Raw genomic sequence first — 19,913 nt, forward strand, 5'->3', positions numbered from 1 at the left:
CTCCCATCCTTGAGTGAGTCTGTGGAAAAATGCATATGTTTCCAAAGTTAATCAACTTTTCCATGTAATCTCTACTGAGCTGAGGTCAGAGACCTAAGCCCAGCCTTGTATATCTGTGATGGCAGCACACTGTGTGTGTGGGGGTCCTGGCATTTCTGAGTCAAGGGACCACATGCACAATATAACATTGCTTAATGCAAATGGCAGCCATATATTGGAAACTCTTCTCTCTAATAATACAGGCCATGGATTAATTGCTAATATCATTGCTAATAACATTGCAACCATTTCTAATATCATCAGTGAACTTTGCCATGCATTTTATCAGCATTTTCTTTTCATACATTTTAAATACAAAACCCTTTTCACCCTTTCAGTGAGATCAGAAATCCTCATGTTGAAATTCCACTCACAAAAAAGAAATTTCCAACTAAGGTGGATGATGAAGGAGCAGGAAAGAGTGGGCACATTGGGGCAAATTTTTATTTCTCCAAGCACCTCCAAATCTCCCATATTTTTCTTTCTTATTACAAGGAAGGCAGGACCAAGGAGTTCCAGTCTGAGCAGATTCTGGTGAGTCATTTTTCAATCTGAGGATTCTGCCTTGCCCAGTTCTCATCTCTGACTCACTGCAGCTGTAAACATTTGGGCATATAATTTTCAAAAGGCACATACCAAAACTCCCTTCAGAACAAGTTCGACTACTTTTACCACTGATCTCTCTATGAAATATGTTTTGCTGTATTCTAAATTCCAGTTCCTGGCACGGGTTTGTTCTACAGGAATAGGCCACAGTCATAGAAATGCTAGAAGTGAAAATTTAGCCCACTTTAGCTAAAACAGTAAGAAATGTTACTTCAATGTTAAGAGAAACTGTTACCAACCTTTAAAGAGAAAGAATATTTGTTAYTACACATACCTAAAATCCTGAGCTCAGGATATTTTAAGCCTTGATATTAGGCAAAATTTGACCTACAAACTGAATATTTGGATTGAATTTTGTTGCTTAGAGTTAACTCCAGTTATTAATAAGAATTGAAAGTCACGTAAGTAGTAGCAGCAATAAAAATGCTATTATTATTACATACACTTTTAAATGATACTTTTCACTGATGAATCACCAACAAGGCGGTTATCTTTTTCTTTGTTTTATGACTGGTGACTCCAAGTCATGGAGAAGTTAGTCACTTCTCAGGCATGTAGCTCAGCTGGTTGCAGAGCTCAGGTGTTCTCAATTTTAGTTCAGTGCTCTGCTGTTTTGTTTGAGTGTTTATGTGTGTTCAAGCTTCACTGAAAAGCTCTGAACTGGTTATTAAAATGTAAACATTCATGAGCTGGTAATCTGTAGCCTTCCTTTCTGAGCAAGGTTAGTGTCTATCTATAGTCACAGTTGCTGCTGAAGATGGTAACTGTGGGGCACTGTGATATAGAGGGACTTGAAGCTTGAGCACATAGGCAAACCAGGCAAAGCTGTTTTCTGCAGCTTCTAAGAAGTTGCATTGCCAGGAGCTTTAAGCCATATAGAGAGGCTGCCCAAGCTGGTGGGTAAAGCCTGCGGCAAGGAATAGCTAAGTAGCACTGTTTGTGTGGCTTCAATGGAGTTATGCGGGCTTCAGCACAGCCAACTCTAAGTGTCGCTCAGTACAGCTGAGTCTGCAGTAGCAAAGGAGATCTTTTCTTCTTAAGCATGGTTTACATCAGGATAGGTGAGTAAAAAGTAGAATATTAATGAACAAGAGAGCAGTATGACCATCTAGACTGAGTTTCTGCATACTACAGCTAAAGATCCTCTTGAAATAATTTCTGCATCTCCTACTCCATTTGCCTTTGAGGCATTGCATGTCTTTTATATTGACTTGAGATCAGTGATTTATAGGAATGTAAGCCTAGATAAGTTAATACAAAATACCATTTCAAACCAGTCCCTTAAAATAACTGCTGCAATACGTACATTGAAACTAACAACAAGTTAATATGTTTGAGTTACGTTGTAATAAGAAAGAAAACTGAGGCCCAAAATGCCATGGAAGTTCTTAGCTCATGGCAGCAGAACTTAATGTAATGTTCAGTGTAACGTGTTAATTCTGTCAATCATTTTGCACAAGTCAGGACAGCATTCCTGGAATTCTCCTTTTATAGCTATGAATATAGGTATTAATTCAAAAAATATAAAATCTGTTTGCTGAGATAGTAGTTATTATTTCCTGAATGGATATATCACCTTCAATTTATCTATTTCAAAGAATGACATAAAGGTATGTATTTTCTTATTAGAATTGGTTGGAAAGACGTGGGATTTATTGACTTAGCAGGATTTTAAAAGCTTACCAGTTTTGCCCACTTTTGTATTAGAAGGGAAAAGGGAAACAAAATAAGAAAAGATTTGACTAAGTTTTGGCATATTTAAGTTTAAGTTTTAAATGATGTTAATTGCTCTTGAAGTATTTATTCTAGAATAACAAAATTAAAATCAAACCAAAGAACTTTGATGGAGCAGAAATGCTTTTTTGTTGTGGTTGTTGTTCTTTTGTTATTGGTGTTGTTATTTTGTTGTTATTCCGGTTCACTTTTTTTCCTCTGTGTTTAGAATTTTGAAGTTTTTGAAAAGCTTCTTCCCGACTGGAAATATCACAATCTTTCTATTTTCTATCCAGATCTATTATTTGCTAAACACTTGTGAAAACTCTTTCCCTAGTGACTTGTAGGGGAAGCTTGTAGAAAGCTATGCCCAACATAGTAATGGTTGCTGGTAAAGCAAGTCAGTCTCTTGATTCCAAAGCCTCTTCTCCCAGTACTMGGTTTTAGAATGGAGCTCAGATGAGCTTAGCACATATTGTGTTCTAGGGCAGACACTTTGTATTACTTGAATGGTGGAGTCATGGATGTGAAGAGGTAGCTGTCCACCCATCAACCTGCCAGCATCTATCACAAATCATTGAGTTCTTTGTTCTTTGTCCCTCTCTCAAAAAGGAGACAGCAGGTACTAGCACATACCAAGTTATAGCTACCTTCAGCTTTTCTTTAAGAAAAAAAATAAAATTGACTGAGGCTCAGTCCTCCCTTCTGTCACACATGTTACAGCTTCTTTATGTCATGTAGAGTGCAATACTGTCCATAGGGGTACCTGTGAGTAACATCCCTCAGACTTAGCAGTGCACGGTCATGCTCTCTATAGCCTTGTGTCTCAGTTCCCCTCCTGTGAAACAGATATTCTGGTTCTTCTCTGGCAATTTTGCTGTCTCATCTCTTTAGCTCTTCAGCTCTCAAGTTCTTTGCAGTCTGGAATAGAGTTGATAGTTTATTATGTACGTGCTTGTACACAYGAGCAAACGTGCTTGTTTATTGCATAGCACGAACAAGGGTGTTAGCTGGGGCTGCATCAAAAAGTGATATAAATAAAAGTCATTCTCATTTGCTTATGTATCAAAGGCAGATATATAAAATGAGCAAAAGACATGCATGCTTGACAGTAGTGCCTTAGAACAACCCATATGCTTTAGAATTAGAAGACCTTTTTTTTATGATATAGTAGTATATTCTTAATTACTTCTTTGAGCAGGAATCAGGAAGGAATCAGCTTTTGTTTTGGTTTTGCTCAGAGATTCATGTGGGATTCACCCTTTCCGTGTATATTTATTTTGACTTTATTCGATTAATCTGGGAAGTTCAACTGACCAAACTAAATTAGATGCTTTGAGAATACACTCCAAGCAAAGCATTTTTGCACGGTTTCTTCTCATAAAATTCTGTGAAATTCTCACCTATATATTTTGATAAACCTAATATTCTGCGGATAGATTGAATCTAAGCCCAATTAAAGATGTATGCAAAGACATCTATCATTGATCTCTGAAAAACTATCCCACAGGAAGGGAAACAAAGCAGGAAGAGGTTTCAGGAGACTCAGCTGGCATTTGCTGTCCCCTTAGAGTTTAGGGAAGATGGAGCTCTCTATGGGAATGTCTGGGAATCCCAGATATGCAGATAAGGGAGCCCAGCAATGTGCAGATCAGCAAGATATCCCTGGGGAATTGATGCCTCTCTGTTTCCATTACAGATTCCTTCCCCTAATAGCAGGGGCTGGACAGAAGCTGGGGGTTGCTGGGCTGTGAGGCAGCGTCAAGATCAGATCTCGCAAGAGTTAATGCTGCCTGAGGCCTCATCAGTCGCTAATGGGGCCTGAGGAGACAATACTGTGGAGATCCACTCCTGTTTGAAATCCCATGCACTCCAATCCCTCTGCTTGTTTGCTGTAAAAATATGCATAGCTTGCTTCTTATTTTGCTTTCCATTTTTTTCTCTCTTTATTGGAAAGATGACTAAAAATATCCTTTCTCATGAATTGACAGATTTATCCTCAGGATTACGTCTTCAATACTCTGAGCAATATGTATATTTCTGCTCTGTTTTGTGTGTCCAATAAATCTTGGAGCATACTATGTCTTTTTTTACTGAATTCCTTTTAATACAGTTTCCAGACAGTATTGCTAACTCTTAACAAAACTGATATGGGACAAATCTATCTGTAAGCGTGTCTTAAAAGGCTCCACTTGTTATAGTGTGATGTTTCAGTGCAAGAATTAACTAGGATACATACATTTTTGCAAGATACACACATACTTTAGTATACTAGGCTGCAGTGTAGCCTTTACTATGGACACATTCACCTCTGATCATTTCAAGATGATTTAGTAGTCTCTGACAGGTAGCCTCATGTTTACATGAATTGTTGATTACCTGAGAGACTGGCAGCATCTTACCTCTCCTTAAATCACTTTTGGCTCCTCAGCAAAACCATAGTTCAGTTATTCCTGAGCTATTAGCTCATGCATCAGTTCCTAGCAAAGTAAGGACTGCAGAATGTTCAAAGTAATGGAGGGCAACTTTTACAGCAGATATGTATTGTGATTTGGCATACATTCTTCTGGTCTTCTGTGAATGTGTGTGTGTATTTATAATATATTACGTACATAGTTCTTCTGTCTTAGATTTGGTTAGTTCAGCACTTGAGTATGAACGCATGGAAGTTGCAAGGCTGTCTGCCTTTAATAAAAATGTTAAGAAACAGGTATTAACTGCATTGAAATTGCTTCAGTGGTCCTTACTGCTTTCTAAGACAGCTGACCTGCTCTCTGCTATGTCCTGCTACGTGCACACAGACAGCGATGCAGAGGACATGGTGAGAACTGATGCTCTGCCCTGCAAGTCATCTTTCTCTGAGCGTCTTGCCTGCTTTCCCATTGCAGCAATATAATTCTGGGCTGTCAGTACCCACGCAGAGCTAGAGAAAGATGAGACCAGCCTCAAAGATAACGGTCTTCTTTAGAAAACTGTAGCATTTCTCTAGCACAAGTGGAATGTTAACTCCAGGCAGGCATCCTATGAACTATTTCTGTGAATTAGGTTTGCAAAATTACACCAGCGCTTTTAATTTGTAGCAGAGCATCTAGCACGTGGGCGATAATCCCTCTGCTACAGTGCCACTGAAATTAGTCAGGGATGYGACGAATGAATTTGGCTCCAGTTTTTATTGGCCTTTTGTACTTTGGCAAACAGATTTTCCATTGTCTGTTTCCCCAAACAGTTTTTTTCCATAGAGTTGAGTTTGTAGGAGAGGGAGCAGATAACTTAGCATCCATTCCAATTAAAGCATTTTTAGAAGAAAGGAAATCCTGTTAATRGTGCCTGAGTCACCAAGCTAGCTAGCATCAAGGAAGAGCAAAGTGTTCCTGTTGTGTGCTGAACCGGGACTTCTTATGCTGTCATTGGAATAGTGTTGTTTTCTCTGCATTTAGAAATATTAAAAATGATTTGGAATTTCTAGTCGCCTTGTAATTGGAATCTTTCGACAGAAATTTAGGATCAAATTCGGGGATTCTAATACTGATGGGCTTTTTCTGAACAACTTTACTTAGGCAACATTTATGCCGCAGAAAATTTAATTTAAAATGAATAAAACAAATCCCTCACCCCAAAAAGAAAAACAGACAAAAAARCTCAAGAAAATGCAACAACTTAGAAATATGGCCCAGGCTGGTTTCTATGATGTTACTGAAGTACAGCTATTCCTGAGTAACTTTTATGTTAGTGGTATTATTCCAGAATCAGCATGACTTTCTCATTTTCAATTGAACTAATTTTCTCAGTGCATTAAGTTGGGCAAGAATGTAGCAGTTTGGGAAGAAAAATTTAGATACAGGCTCCTGAAAAACACTTTCAGGGACTGTGCCTGTAGTTAGTGTTATCAGTTTACAGGATGCCTAAAGGAAGTAAGATAGGGAGTAATCACCCCAAAACAACCATCAGTTCAGAACACTTGCAGTACAGAGCTAGTTAGGAGCCCCATCTTTATCTATTTACACACATTTACTTATTTATTAGAAAGAAAAAAAACTTCAGGAGGGAAATCCCTTGACAGGAAGCATGTGCACTGGGTCACTGGTGGGGACAGGGGACAACTTTGTCCCTTGCAGATGGAAAGAGGTGCTAATTAGCTGATGAAGAACAGGGCCTAATGCCTTGTCTAGTCAAGAGGTGTTTTAAACACCAGGGAAGAGAAACAATGCTTATTTTACAAAGTCAAATGGGTAGCTCATGTATTGCATAAGGAGGAAATTAAATAAGTTAAGAGGATTTTAAATGGGAGGTGACTTACAGAAGCTCTCCAGCTAGGTAAGGCTGAGCATGAGCATAGCCTATGAGGAAAATGTGCAACTACTCATTCATGCTCTGATAGGAAGAGAGACACCTTTCTGATTTACATTCACTATAGCTTTTATGCGCATCCTATTCGACCTTGTTATGTATTAAGAATGATTTCACAGTAACTGCTTGATGAGGAAAAATTCCACACCCAAAACTGTAGTATCTCTGTGTCATCATATCCATAAACCTGTACATCAGGGCATTTGAACAAGTGCCTGGCTTCAAAGCCCATTCCCCAGGGAATGCCTAAGGCAGCACTGCACTGTGCAGGCAGAGAGTTAGTAGTCCGGGATTTTGGATATACTGTGCAGGTAGCAAGCTAGTATTCCCAGAGTCTTGATGCACCATGCAGCTGGAGAGCTGGCATGCCCGGYGCCTGGGAGTGGAAGGTGGCTGTGGGACGCTGCCGCAGTCAGCAGCAGAGCAGAGGCYACCCTTGGACTCTGCATGGCCAAGGGGGCTTTACCACAGTTGCAACTGCACCTCACTGGTGTCAGCTACAGTCTCAGCATGAAAAGACCCCTAAAGCATGAAAAGACCCCTAATCTTCAGTCCTGAAGCTGAAAGCCTGAAGACTGCAGCACAGGAGCATTCCCAGAATCACAGAATGTTCAAGGTTGGAAGGGACCTCTAGAGATCATCTAGTCCAACCTTCCTGCCCCAGTAGGGACACCTAGAACATGTGGCACAGGGTGGCATCCAGATGGGTTTTGAAGACCTCCAGAGAAGGAGACTCTACAACCCCTCTGGGCAGCCTATTCCAATAAAGAAGTTCCTACCCACATGGAGATGGAACTCCCTGTGTTGTATTTTGCACCCATTTCCCCTTGTCCTGTCACTGGCCACCACTGAGAAGAGCTTGGCCCCTTGCTCCCTACATTCCCCCTKCGTGAACTTATACATGTTAATCATATCCCTCTCAGCCTTCTCTTCTTCAAGCCAAACAGGCCCAGCATTGAAAAGGAGACGCTTAACCCCTTACACACATGCTCAGCCCATGGAAACCCTTAGAAATTGCCACAGAGACTGCATGAAATCTCTGGAAAATCTGAATTTTTCCTTTTTACATGATAAGTAGAAGGAGATAATGTTGCTTAGAGGTGGAGAGCTGCATAGAGGAGTAGGTTTTATTGTTATATCACTTTGTTCTTTATTACCATATGTGAATTGTTTCCTTTTGCTATTTTCTTTCTGTTGCTCGGAAACATTTTGTAAGTTGTCAGCACTATACTCACCTGATTAAGATTCAGCTAGAATGAGCTGTAATGAAAAAGCATATTTTCTTTTAAATAAGCACCCCAGRAATATTGAATTAAAAGTTTTATTGCTTTGTCAGGTTTTAAGCAACTATAAAGTACCTTTAGTAGGACAGGAGCATTAAAGCTACTTTTGTAGCAAGGTCAGCTTTTCTTCCTTAGCCCTGACCGCAAGACTCAAGTCACTCAAGGTGGACAAGCACTGAAAAACTGTGTGGGAGACCTGCAAAGTGTCCATATCTGGCATTAGAGTAGATGTCACATTGGTACTTGTAGATGTCTGGTTTAAAATGTGGTAATCTCCAACAGAAATTCCTAGGCCTAGAGTAGGATGATTAAAATGATTTGATTATATGAAATTGTCTGTGGGAGAATTCCTGTTAATGACTCTRTTAATAACTATTTATATATGTTTATTTTACTTATGGGACTGTCAGCGACATGTTGACCATTTCCTTATGCACTGCTGTTCATAGAGGAAGGAGCAGTAACAAGTTCATTATGCCATAGATTCCAAACTATTTAATAGTTTTGAATATTTTAGTCTAGCATCATATGTGGCAAAAATCCCTACTTAATGTGAGCAACTTCAAGTATACTAGATTGTCAGACATGTTATTGAAAGTTAGCCCAGTTCTGAGCAAGTTTATTCTCAAATAATTTTTAACATGTGAGCCTGAAGTCACAACTTTATTTTAACTCATAAACATTCACTACTTCTGCTGACATACGCAGTGATATTTCCCTAATTAAATGAGCTACTGACCTGCCTTAAAAGGTCAAGCTAGCTGAATGCTTGTTCTGATACAGGTAACTGCTTGAGAAGAAAAGCAGTGCAGAGAGATTTTGATATCTCATTTTTAACACAGTGTATACTGCATGTGTACTATACCCAGTTCTAAGATCTTACTCCTTTGGTGCATGAGGATGATCATCTTAGTAACTTGTAGCCTATTTTGAATTTACAAACAAATCGTGGAATAAATGTGCTATAATGAGGAGTTTAAAAGAAAAACTGTGGAGGAGAAAAGAGTGAGGGCAAATAACAAGAAAAAGTCTGCAACCTTCACATTGGTACTGCTCTCCTGCATAAATCATGGATGTTTGTGTTTTGGATCTGTAACCAATGCACCTAGATCTTTTTCAAGCCTCTGGTGGAGGCTGCATTTCAGGCTTCTGTATCAGGTCAGGGACCTTCAAGAGAGCTGAAAAATACCTGGAAAGTTGCAGCAAAGAGAAAGTGACTGCCCACCCATGGTTTAGTGTTAGTATTTAGGATTGGTAGATGCTTTTGGTGAATTTTAAGCTCATTTTCCATTTTGTGTTAATCCTCGGTTTTATTAAAAAAAAAAAAAAAGTGGTTCAGTAATTGTGAACTAAAGCTCTTTTGAGATAATGAGCTAAGCTAAACTTTAATCTGTGAGAAGATGACTGCTTTTCCTTTGTGGAGGCAAGTTTACTCCAGGGAGCATAATGCATTATTAGTGGATGGTGAGTGTGGACGATGCTAGGAGTGTCAGGTGGGGTGATGGAGTGAAGAGCATGCTGAGCAGCATAAGGCTAAAGTGCAGGCCATCATGGCAGATTCCCTTAAATCCAACAGGAGTTAATCTGCAGAAGGCAGAGTGCAGCTTGTGCGTCTGCTGGCTCCGAGATCCTGCTGCCTTGCTTAGCCTGCTTTTCTGTCAGGTAGCCAGTTCACCGCCTAAGCTCTCTGTCATATATTTGTTTATTTTTAACGTTTGCATGTTGCATAATAAAAACATGTGAGGTGATGAAATAAACTTTTGTCACTTCCATTTAGATGTAGATTAACTATTTAAGCAGAAAAGCATGGCTATTCTAAACCTAAATTTTCCTTTACACAGGCGTACATGGAAAGAGATGCAGCATTTGTTAACTGACGGTACATTAATGGCAGCTATGGATTTAGGGAAACAGATAATTGAGTTAATGTGTAAAAGATAATATTTGAGCCCAATAGACCTGGTGCTTTATCTAATAAGTGTAGATGAAATTTCATACCAGTTATTAGAGAATGCAGTACTTTGTACTGCAGAACCTTCCCTTCTTATTCCAACCACACAGCCATAATCATAAGTCATCCGTGACAGAAATCAATGATCTTAGTTTTCTCACGGCTTTTGCGCACTGTTCCTGGGAGCTGTTTTCCGTCTTTTCTCAAGAGAGTGCTTAGAATTTAAGCTCCCTCTCTGCTTGTTTATTATGTGCAGCACCATTCATTTGCTGAGTGACCACAGTGCCAAGTTCCAGGTTGGCATTTGTGGAACATTTTCCTTTCAGTTCCTTGAGAATCCGTGCTCTGGCATCTCTCATGCCAGCAAATTCTCAGCTCTCTAATGAAGTGATGTGGCCTAGGCTGAGCTTGCTGGAAATATTACCAGCATCTGTCTTAGTTTTTGTGGCTTCAAAATGGGGCAAATGAGATACTTATCTATAATAACTTTTCAAAGAAACAATATGACAGAAGATAAGTTTTCTAATCCTCTGAATGAAAACTCTAATCGCATAGGTGGAGCATGCAAATATTCAGGTATATGACATAGCCTGCAGCAGAACTCAAGAGAAATGAAAAAATGTGCAGCAGTAGGCCAGACTCATAAAAGACTATGTAATTCTTCTCCAGTAAAGCTGATCATGGTAGTCTACTACATGGTAGTACTACACGGTAGTCTAGAAACCTTACTTACACAATCGGAATTGCTGGGCTAGTTGTTTTCCATCATGGTAGCTTACCCGATCAAAAGCACGTGCTGTTTTCCTGTCAATGCTGCTAATTGACAGGGCCTCAAAACCAGCTTTGCTGTTACTTAGAGTAAAGCAGAGGACAGCTGCCATGATTGAGAAAATACTGATTTTTTTTTTCCCTAGGGCAACCTGTGTTTGTTCTGCACCTTGCAAATAGACCCATTAAGCCATTTTGTGAAGCAGGTGGTTTGATTAAATCTCGAAGTTGTGCTCTCTAAGCCTTTCATTGCTTAATTTTCACAAGTTAAGAAAAGAAATTCCCTTATACAACCACCAATGGGTCAGGTTGTGCTTTATTAAATCTAGCCATTGTCCTGTCACCAGAAGCAGCCATTACAGATTCAGCTGCTCATTAAGCATGTCAGGCAGATGAGGCTTTAAATCTATTAATCTATCTTGATGTGCCTTGCTTCCACACATGGTCTTTTAGCCTAGATTTGTTGGTCTGTCAGGTTTCAGGGCTAGCTGTGTGCTGGCAGGGGAATCCTACGCCTTCTGTGAGCGAACAGTGAGCTGAGGCAGGCTGAGGGGAACCAGTTAACTGCCTAATTCTCCTTTAGGACTTGACCATTTCATAGCTCTTTAAGAAGCAGAAACTGCCTGCTCAGATTTTGAGGAGGTAGAAGGACAGGGTGCTGTTGCTGACCATCGCAGTGGCTGTCATTGCTCTCTGGAAAAGAGGTGGCAGAGGCAGGGAGCCAATTTTGCTATGGGTGGTGTTTAATACTGAGCCTGAAGCTGTCATCTTAATTCTGTCTCTACTAAAGTGGAGTGATCTTTCTGCAGCTCATTCCTCCCTGTCTGTTCTTCTCTGCTCTGGTCTCACTTAAATTCACATCCTAAGAGCACTTTCCCTTGAGTGTTAGTCTGTATTTGGTAAGTAAGTAAAGCAAAGCAAGTAAAGCAGACTTGCATTCCCCAGGACTTGCCCATTCCTGTGTGTACTCACATGCTCTTCAGGAATCAGGGACTTAGCTATCTTACCCAAGAACTCGAGTTTAGTCTCCCAGCAAGAACTACAAGGTATGCCAGAGCAAAGGAGAAGAAGGGTGCTTTGGCCACACTGCCGGGCCAAAAAGGCAGAAAGCGAGTTCCAGTGACCTTGGAGTGGATGGTCTCACTTCACCAGCCCAGCGCTGAGGTGTTGGCCATGCTGCCAATGCCCTTGGGTAGTCAGGAAGTACATTGCAAAATCATATGACAAAGTGTGATACTAGCCTCCTTAGAGAATCCTCTTCCCCAAGAGGATACTTCCCCAGAAGCAAACTTCCCCAAGAAGCGTCTTTAGCTGCCTTTTATCAACTGAGTAGCCAATGGCAATGATGAGCTTCCATGAAGCAATGGACAGTCTTTGATGCTTTAGCTTGTGCATCAGTTTTACATGGAACAGCTGCAATAATTACCTAGCTGCTTTTTTTTTTTTTTTTTTTTTTTTTTTTTATCAACTGAGTAGCCAATGGCAATGATGAGCTTCCATGAAGCAATGGACAGTCTTTGATGCTTTAGCTTGTGCATCAGTTTTACATGGAACAGCTGCAATAATTACCTAGCTGCTTTTTTTTTTTTTTTTTTTCCTCAAAAACATGTGAAATGTAAGTACTCGAGAGGCTTTCTTTCCTTGCTTCCCTGTTTTGAAGGGATCAGTTTTGTCTGGAGTCTTTTTCTGAAATTGGTGTGCAATAGGAAGGCAATACACTTCTTGTGGTGCTGTATCATGTGAAAATATTTGGCTAGTGTCTTGAGGCTGTTTCTAGTAATGCAATATGAGTTACAGCATTCAGATCTTATGTTAAGTGTTCTAATAAAATAACTAATAGTCTGATACAGGCTACATGAATAATGGAGATCTGGAGCCTCTTACCTCACTCGCAGCACATGTATTAAAGACTGAGCTCTGTTCCTAATAGAGATTACAGGGGGATTACAAAATGTAGAAACTGTAGTTCTGAAAAGCAGTTTTATTCAGGAGCAGATTATTGTCATTTTACTGCATGCTTACGGAAAATGGAGTGTCTGATTAAAAGAATATGGAAAAAAATATATGATTAAAATGTAGATATTGGCCTACACAGAAATACAGCGCCTTGGTTTAAATATGTGAGAAAAGCATTTATTTATACATTTGATGTGTGTGCTACCAAGTTGTCTGCAGTGTCTATAGAAATATCTAATGTAGGGAAGTCCCTTRCCCTTGACAGGCTCTCCATTGAGCAAGATAAACCAATATAGATAATGGAAAGCTGATGTACCAGTGCAGGAGCTATGTAAGTGTATTAGRCCATTCTTGATGGAGGGCTATGCAGAAAGAAACCCATTCATTTAAGGCAGGGGATGTCTCGTAAAGGGTAAATCAATGTTACTTTTTTGAAGTGAACAAAGAAAAGAACATAAAATATTCACAGAGCCATATGTGACCGAGGACAGTTTTCCTTTCACTTGTGCCTTGGGAATTATGTTTTTATCTGTTCTATTGATGTTGGTCTGCAGAAGTAGCTTGCTTCAGCCTATTGATTAGCTCAGCATGCACCAACCTGGGAGCAGTAAACATTACATCTGCACAATTTGAATCGAACTGTATAGATGGATGTGAGTGATTTTGCCCTAAAACAACCAATTGGAGGGGAAAAAAGAAAAGAGGCATGTGCTTCTCTGGTTTGTTTTTAAAAAGGAGGAATTTAGAGCAAACAAATTCTGAGCTGCAAGACATTCCTCCCACCACAAAAGTATCAAAATGGACAATTGTGTGATATGAAGTTTGTGGGAGAGAAAGCAAGAAGGTTAATCTCCTTCAGTGGAATATTGATTTATAAACACAAAGAAGAGATTACACTGGGTAGAGAATATTTAACCAATAGATGGAAGAAAAAGAGAATCACTTCCACCAATCCCCTAGGGAAGCTCTGATCACCTAAGTAGAATTGTAAAAAAAAAAAGACTAGAAATCTCCTCCCTGATGTAGGCTATGCTGAGAGTAGGGCTGGCCAATATTTCTCATACTTTCATAATGATTGAGTGGGGTGAGAAAATTCTTGACTTCAGGAATCTCTTTTTTTCTTCCATTTGAGTATGTTTAAAAACAAATTAGATGATTAAATGAATTAAAGTTGTCTGATGATTTAAAATATATTTTGAATATATTCAGTCTGCTGTGGATGTTTTTTAGTAAGAAGAAAAAAATATCCATTTTAACCCCTTTAATTTTCTACTTTTTATAATCTTTTCCAAGGGTTGTTCATTTTACTCTGCACAGATAAGAATAATGATAATGAAGGAGGCATTTTAAAGAGACAGGATCTGTATTTGTCCCCTCATGAGGGACCATCTTTTTCTGGTTACTGTTTCTTGGAGCCCAGCTTTCTGGCTAGGTAGAGTTCATCAGGCAGCAAAAAAACAGATCCTGAAACAACCTAGGAGCTGGGGACGTGTCCAGCAGGTGACAGCATCTTTCATGTGAGAGCGTAAGAGGCGTTCATCCCCTCCAGTAAGAGGGAAGGTGCTGGTGGAATTTATTTTGTTTCTCTCTAATTAGTAGTTGTACACCAACTAATTTGTACACCCACTATGAGAGCTCCTCCCTCCGCAGATCCCTGACAGGACAGGGGGGCAGCCTSGGGTTCCCCTAGGTATCTACATCAGTAATCTTGAAAGGAAGTTCAAACTGGAAGAAACTCAAAGCTCCTTCTGATGGTTCTTTTGAGTATCTGCTTGCCCACATAGGAAAGTTCTGGTCGGGTGATAGTCAGCTGTTCTCAAGGTAGGTGGTGGCTAATGGAATGGCAAATTGCTTTGATACTGATGCTTTAAATTTGTATTAAATCAAAAGCAAGCTTTTATACTACCCATTCTGTAGAAGGCTGTCTAGTAGCTTCTCTCATTGCTGTCTKGCTGTGATATGAAATAGGACATGCAACTTATATAAAAAGAAGCTAAGTTTGGCACATTTATTGTCTGATGTCATATATTATGATTTGAARAAGAAATCTGTAATTTAGCTTCAATTTATGGCACTGTCTTTGACCAATTTATGGACTTATTCATGATGCCATGGATTCACTGGTCAGCCTTTACTGTAAAAGGACAATGACTCAGTTTGGGGCTTGGGAGCCAGAGAGCTAAATATAGTGTGCAGAGCTGGTACAGCTGGAAAAAAATATCCATTTGAGGACTTCTGAAAGGTCAGTTTGGAAGAGAGGTATTGAGCACATTTGTTTCAGGCACTGACTTAGGCACTACATTCTTAGACTCTTCATCCTTCATCCGAGGCAGCACAGGAGAGTTGATGGGGACAGAGAGAAAACAGGAAAGTGAGACACAAGAGGAGGAAAACAGGGAAGAAATAGGCATTGAAAAAGAACCGACTCGTAAGTCTCTAAGCGAGCTATTCCTGGCTCTGGTGCAGGACGTGAGCCAATAAATGCTCGCTCGTGTTGGAAAGTGGAGCTGTAGCACTGAAGCACTGCACCTAACTTGGGTTATGCACCASCTTTGCCAGAGTCCAGTCGCAACAGCAGAGCTGGGAGAGCATCTCTGTTAAGATGCTACCAATCAGTTGGGTCAGCCTGATTGGCTGATTGTATCATATTGAATATATATATTATTGTATATTATATATATTATGATTATATAAGTTCTGATTATCTGTTACAGTACTTATATCAAAGGTAACTGCAAGTGGAGGAATTGACATGATGTATACAGTTGAATAAACAGGCACTGATTAAAAAAACAAAACAAAACAAAACAACACCCGCCCCCAMCCCCCAAAGCCTATTTTATATTAGTTTTTAAAACAGAGGAGCCAACAGCAACCAGGCCAATCAAATACAAATGAATCTATGCCAGTTCCTGGCACTGTTCCTGGGGGTAGCTTGCTTCTGTGTCCAGGAGCTTAGCATAAGCCGCCAGCCTGAGAGAGACGGCTGCTTGCTGGTCCCTGCCCCAGAAACTGCTGCTCTGGAAAGTGCTCTGACACCACTGCTGAGGTGCTTAGGAWGCTCTCCTGAGCACCAGAAGTGGACCCGTTTCATACTAGAAAAAAGTCACAGCTTCTCAAACTGCCACAGTGGCAAACAGAGTCCCACTCTGAGACAATGAAATAAAATGTAGCTCTGATCATATGTATTATTAATAGAATACAGCTCTATACATTATGCATTTCACATTTATGGTCGGTTTGAGACTCCTTCACTATATTTCATAAATACTTGCAGATAAATTGTGGATGTCTTTCAGTGCTGTTAACTGAAAAAGGTGAAGCAAAATATATTCTGAAAATATTTTTCAGAATTAGAGCACTATTTTATAAAGCAAAATGAAAACATGAAACACTAGGTTAAAAAAACACATTAAATAGCTATTGTTCTCCTGCTACCAGGTATGTTTTTCAGCCTAGGAGAATAGGCAGCTGGCAAGAGCAACTCCTTCACGTGTGACAGAGCAAATGTCACATCCTCCTACCCAGCTCTGCCAGTGGCTGTTACTGGCCCGTTACTTATGTAGCACTAGCAGAGCCAGCACTGAATGGTCCAGGTTTTGCTTCTACTAAATCCTGCTCAAGGCTGTTGCAGAGTGATGTGTTCTAACTGCTGTTGAAAAGGAGAGCCACTTCCCCAATCCCTTCAAGATAAATTAAGGAATGGGGACAGGAAGCGCTTTCCAACCTTCTGTTTTCTAGGTGCCTCTAGAAGAGCAGAAACTTGTTTTGTTGGCTCCACCTGTGAAGCAGTAGCAAGTCTTTTCACAAGCTCTGTGACAGTGGTAGAGGAAAAGCAGCTAACAGATTCCTTGGATCATATGCAGAAGTGCTCACCCTCTGCCAGTGAGATGATGCTAGATATATGTGCACTCTTATTTGTGAGACTTAATAACAGCACTAACAACAGGGTCTATATTCTGGAAAATGATAACAGCTCCCTTCTTAAAGCTTTATTATAGTTTCTTTTCTAGGTAAATAGTTGCTTTTGTTGTTCAAAACTTCTACAATATTAGCAAAAGGACAATGATAGACAGTTTACTACCCTTGAAATAGAGCTATGGCATACTCATAGTCAGAAATGATTTTTTTTAGTGTGTACAAACTAAGCATATACTGTGCAAATTCTTTATTGAAACAATGATCAATTTACAAGCTGGATCACATTTCATTTTGCCACGAGCATGAACTAGCCTGTTTGTGGTCTGTGGCTATGAACTGTAAAATCAGAGTAGATATTCAGATCAAAATACAGAAACTATGCTTCCCTAAAGAACACATTTATATTGGTCTTACATTTCTTGTGAAATTAAAAAAAGATTTCATAATTAATGAAATAAAACTAAAGATACTTTAGTGCAAGCATTTTCTTTGCATTTAAGAAGCTTTCAGCTGTCCCACAAAGTATGACATACTTGAGGCCAACACTTTAAATAGTGAACAGCCACATTATTACATGAGAACTTTAAAAATTCAACACTGTTTATTAATRCTTTTCATAATTAGTTGCTCTGAAGCAAATCGAAGGTCAGATAGCCCTGATTATACGTTACCGATACAGTACTTAGGTAACAGTACTGCAAGTTGAGGAACTGACATGGTATGTACATTTGAATAAAACAAACATTCATTGAMGAAAAATATCATTTGTCTACAAATACCATACTTTGCTTGTGATTATTACTTTTAAAGTTAATTTTTAAAATGCAGGAGCCAACAGCTACCAGGCCAATCTAATACCAATGAACCTGCATTAAAACACTGATCTATATTTTGTTTGAATTTAAAAATACAATCTCCAAAATGATTGAATGGTAGATTTAATCACAAGCATACTTAAATCAGAAAATGAAAAAGATCAGCAGTAAGTGCTGCTCAAAAAGAACATGGYGAGTCGATAGTACTACATTCAAGTGCTGTGGTTATTGTCCTAGATTTAGTGCAAAAAGAACAGCAAACGTATATATATAATATAAAAAAAATCCAGTACTGATTTCTTGTGTTGCAGAAATCAAGTCCCATTTCATGAACTTTCAACAAAAGTATATTAAATAACCTAACTATACTTTGCAAATGTCTTTTTCTTCCTGAAGATGGCTTGGTGTTTTTTATGCTTTTAGAAGGCAAATTCATCTGGACAGGATTTTCCATATCCAAGTCTTTTACGAACCACTACTGTTTGATGACGTAATAAAGCAGTACAACAAAAACTGTGCATAGTTCAAATATGTGAACTTATTACTCTGATGTCCCTGAAGTGCTTAAGGTGCATGAAAATCCACCACAAGGCGAATATTAATGTTTCCTTAGAACCACAATTAATTTTATATTTGCTAATTGTGTTCTTGCACCATGAAAGTTCTGGCACTGTCAAGAAATACTTCAAGACAAAATTATTTAGTTTATAAGCACACAGCCAGCAAAGGAAGAGAAAAGATGGATTTGTATCTTGCTTGCCAACCCTTTTGCATAATTCCTGCAAAAGTGATGACAGAAAACAGGTAAGAAGCTTTATACTTAGATGTATAACAAATCGATAAAGATATTGAAGACTGAGCAGCATAAAGGAAAATGGAATAAATATATAAAATAGAACCATTACACTCTATTTTTTGTTTAGATACAGTGCTGGTCAGTTTTTATTCCATTAAGTACCACAAAGCTAAATGCACAAAACCGTGTCCATTTTTCTGAACAGTGCAGGTTGCTAGAAAAAGACTTTGTATCGGACAAGTTAGACCTATCTTACCTGTAAAATCTAAGTTTTGAGTGACTCTAGCATCAGTAAAATCAAAGGAGAAGTTTCCCTTGACTTTGTGAGGCCAGTGGTTTCACACTATGCTTTTTAAAAAGCATCTGATCCAAAAAACTGCAGCTCAGAAATAGTTTGCAACATACTTTTGGGAGTACCTTATAAACATATTTCTTGGGGCCAGCCCTTTGGAAAAAAACATAATCTGTATCTTTAAGGAAGATGGAGATTACATGACAAAATTTACATAAGAGATACTAAATAAAACTATGGGAATTGTTTGCTTCCAAATGTTTATCACTAAATAAATGACAAACAGTTGGAGGGCAGCCTGAGAGCAGCAGTCAGGTTAAGAACTGCCTCGTGTCAATTACTGTACAAATACATGAAGAACACCAGTCTCTACTGGTGTTCTGTAAATAATAATAATAAAAACTAAAATATTGTATTATAATATGAAATATTTTTAAAGCATTAATTTAAATTGTCTTTAAATTTTAAAGTAGTTTTAAAGTTGTTCTGCTTTGACAGAGAATACGCTTGCTTATCTGATGTTTGGCTATCAGGCAGGTCACTTTAAAGTGACCCATGTTTGTAAATGCTGGACAGACAGGAAAATCAAGATGCTTCTTTACAGTAGATTAAGGCAAACTGAAAGAATTTAATGCAAGTTCCTGCTGTTTCTGCACTCATCCTTTTACATACCAAAAGCAAATGCAGTGACTTGAAGAAAAAATTGATGTGAACACTAAATAGAAAAGTGCTTTGGACTCAAACATGGAGTTCACAGCTTGGATCAGTAGTATTTTCAATCACTCTGGTCAGGAGCGGGGCTCTTCATGGCGTTCTCATCATCTACCCTGTGTTCTAGATTTATATTGCTTTACTCTAATTTTCAGCCATATTCTTAAAGAGCCTTTGCTTTGAATGTTTCCTTTGGACATGTGCAAAAACATGATATCAGACATCTGCCACAGTGGTGAGCACAGTCAAATGCTGGGCAGCTGGATGCTGTAATCTTCACAAGTTCATAGCCTCATTACAAATTCTAGGGTCAGTTACCAAAAATGTACTTTTTAAAGTAATCACAAAGAGGTAAATATGAAGCTTTCTTTGCATTACCTGCATAAGTCATGGATTGTTATATTATTCCAATGCTAGTGAAGCTCTGTACTTTAAAGTCCACACAGAACTCCCATTCATTATCATGGGATTTTAGACAGCTGCAACTACGAAGATTTTATCTTGCTTCAGTTAACCTGTGCAGTTAATATAACTGATCACCTCCAAAGGACATCTTGTATAGATGTGACTAATTCAAGAAAGCGGTTGGACAGCTGGCCATCCTCTTGTATAGATGTGACTAATTCAAGAAAGTGGCTGCACAACAGGCCATCCATCACTTCCCACAGATCCAACAAACCCTCTTTTTCCTCAATACATCAGACTCCAGATTTGC

Source organism: Nothoprocta perdicaria, unplaced genomic scaffold (genome assembly GCF_003342845.1).
Source record: "Nothoprocta perdicaria isolate Ctin4 unplaced genomic scaffold, notPer1 scaffold_56, whole genome shotgun sequence".
Classification (NCBI taxonomy): domain Eukaryota; kingdom Metazoa; phylum Chordata; class Aves; order Tinamiformes; family Tinamidae; genus Nothoprocta; species Nothoprocta perdicaria.